Raw genomic sequence first — 3,208 nt, forward strand, 5'->3', positions numbered from 1 at the left:
TTTCCACTTATTTTGTACACGATATTGTCACATTTTGGGTCTTACTTTCACTATAAATAGAGACCCAAATGTAATGAAAAATCATTAGATTGTGGAAACAAAAGTAGAGAGTAGAGTTAGAGAGAACTACACTTATTTCCTTTTTTTTTTCTTTCATTTATTTTATACTTTTTGAGTGAAAACAATGCCTATTTTAGGCTAAATTCTCTTGTGGAAAGACTAGAGTGAAGTTCATGTTTCACATTATATTTTTTATAATATATTGATTCTTTTTTGTTCTTCATTTCTATATATTTGTTACGATTAAATTTATTTTCTTCTAAATTTTATTATAAGTTTATTGGTGTCTTTTATATAAGTCTATTCATGCTCTTCTTATGTAATTTAGGGTCTTGATTTAATTTAGGATATTTGTTATATTATATGCTTTTTACTGCATTCTGTTATTGGTATTTTGTCGCTCTAAGGTATATAATATGATAGGTTTTTAAAATTAGAAGTTAGTATAATTTAATTAACATATTTTAAGGTGAGCTTTATTATATATATTTTCCAACTATAATTAATAGTGTAAAATTATAGTTGAGTAGAATGAATTAATTTTATTAATATATATATATATATATATGTTTGCATGAATGAAACTTGTGTCTTCCATATTTTCTTTCTGGTTCTAATTCTTTAATTTTTTTTATTTAGTGTTTAAAAAATTATTCTTTTTCAAAGTTACATTAATTCTAATTTATTAATCTTTCTTTTTACTTGTATTTTACCTCTCTGTGGATACGACATAGCATGTTTACTACTGCGACCGCTTAGGAGTTTATTGGGCGATATCAATTTTTGGCACCGTTGTCGGGGAGGTAATTTTACAATTAAAGGTTTGTATAGTGAATTAATTTTTTTATTTTTTTTTTATTTCAGAAAAAAAAAAGTATAATTTTTTTAAGTTCTCTTTTAATTTTTTTCTCACTAATTTTTATTTTTAGTTTCTTTTCATTTATTCATGCTTGTTATTATTTTATTTTATATATTTATTTTCTCTTACTTTTAGGTTTAGAATTTTATTTTCTAGATTTAGGCTTTTTCCGAAAAGAAAAAAAGCATAAAACTTTGAATCATAAAATTTTAAAGCATAAAAAACAAAGTATTGAGAACATTTGGGTAATTTTGGAAATCAGTAAAAACCAAACTTGCTATGTCTTAGAAAAATTTGTTAAATAAGGTATGTGTTAACGTTACCCTCCAACCTTTTCTAAGAACCTCGGGAAGTTCTAGAAAAGCTCTTGGGCTTAAAGTGGTACCTTGAAAGCCTTCCCAAGTGGCTTGGAAACATTTTTGGAGTATACTTATTACACTATTACACACTTGCGCTTATAATACTTACAAAAAAAATTATGCCATGGAATAGAGACACACTAAGGAGATTCTTGAGACAACAAGTAGAAGCTTTAGAGAACTCTCCTAACTCGTCGTCTTCTTCCATTCGTTCACATTAACCCAATTCATCGAGACTTCCTGAACCACCCACGATGGCTCATCAAGATGAATTCCAACCAAGAACGCTACAGGATTATTTACATCCTACGCGTACAGCCACACCTTCATGCATAATGTATCCTAACAATATGCCAAATTTCGATTTCAAACCCGGCATGATTAACCTCTTAACAACCTTCCATGGGTTGGAAAATGAGAGTCCTTACCTGCATATACGGGATTTCAAAGAAGTGGTGGCTACATTCAACAACCGAGCTGATGTCACCAACATTGTGAGATTGAAATTCTTTCCTTTCTCTCTCAAAGAAAAATCAAAAAGCTGGTTGTATTCCTTAAGGCCTAGATCTATCGGAACATGAGATGAAATGACAAAAGCATTCTTCACCAAATATTTTCCGCTCCATAAGACTAGCAGCCTTAAGAGGCAAATCTCTACCTACATCCAAAATGACCATGAAACTTTCCATTAGGTTTGGGAAAGGTTTAGAGATTTGATAAATCAATGCTCACATCATGGTGGCGTCTGGTCAGCTATTTCTATGACGGTCTCACAATCGAACAAAGACAATTCATACAAATGATGTACAATGGAGAATTACTTCAAAAAGATCCTGATGAAGCTTTTGAGTACCTCGACAATCTCACTGAAAAGTCCTACACCTGGAATGGACCGATACCTATGGACAAGCCACGATCAACCGAAATCTACCAATTGAGGGAAGATGACAATGTCAAAAGTCAAATTGAATCATTGAGAAAACAATTCAAGGCTTTCAAATCTCAAGAAGGCAAAGGAATCCACATGGCCACAAAAGTAGAGATACGAGATCCATGCTTCATTTTTGGAGGGGCGGAACATCAACCGCAAGAGTGCCCTGCTCTTGGTGAGTTAAGAGGAGGAAATGAGGAACAATGCAATGCATTAGGGGATTACAAGAAGCCTTATAACCCTTTCTCAAACACTTACAATCCTGGTTGGTGCAACCATCCAAATTTCAGCTGGAAGGAGTCAAACCAAGCATCTAGGAGCCAATGGAGGCCTGAGCAGCAACAACCACCAAAAGCGTACATTGCTCCTCAAAATAACATGTAGTCAAGTAATTCTCTTGAGAATACCTTGCAAATGCTTGCGCAAACACAAATAGCCTCAACTCAAGAGCTCAAATCTTGTCTCACACAAATGGTGGAGGAAATGAAAGACATAAAAAGCCAAATGACAAAGTTAAACACTACTTTGGCAATTCAAGAGCGCGGTAGACTTCCCGCTCAACCTTTAATCCATCAAAAAGGGCAACACATGGCACAAACCTTCTCCTCTATAGATACAAATCTCAGAGAGGTTAATGCCATCTTTACTCGAAGTGGTCAAAGCACGGTTTCACTGTTAACTAAGACAATGAGTACGTCAATGCCCGCTTTAGATGATGATGTGCCAACAAGCATTCCAGTAAAGGCGCCATTTCCTCAAGCTTTGAAATCCACTAGAAATGTAGTGGAAAATCATGGTGAAATCCTAGACCTTTTAACACCAATGAAGATTAACTTGCCATTGTTGCATGTGATCAAACAAGTGTCGGCTTATGCCAAGGTTATCAAGGATTTGTGCACCGTTAAAAGAAAGCACCATGTCAAGAAAACTGCATTCGTGGCAAAACAAGCTAGCGCGATAATTGGCTGCAAGATGCCGCCTAAGTACAAAGATCCTGGT

The 3,208-nt window shown here is 34.1% G+C and overlaps 1 non-coding gene across 1 annotated transcript; it reads right to left on the minus strand.

Annotated features, from left to right (window-relative positions):
- Positions 1-1,913: 1,913 nt before the first annotated feature.
- Positions 1,914-2,020, minus strand: LOC133780728 (small nucleolar RNA R71). Its single transcript, XR_009869546.1, has one exon. It is a non-coding gene; the product is annotated as a small nucleolar RNA R71 (small nucleolar RNA).
- Between the last annotated feature and the right edge of the window lie 1,188 nt (positions 2,021-3,208).

The sequence above is a fragment of the Humulus lupulus genome, chromosome 5 (genome assembly GCF_963169125.1).
Source record: "Humulus lupulus chromosome 5, drHumLupu1.1, whole genome shotgun sequence".
In the NCBI taxonomy this organism is placed as follows: Eukaryota; Viridiplantae; Streptophyta; class Magnoliopsida; order Rosales; family Cannabaceae; genus Humulus; species Humulus lupulus.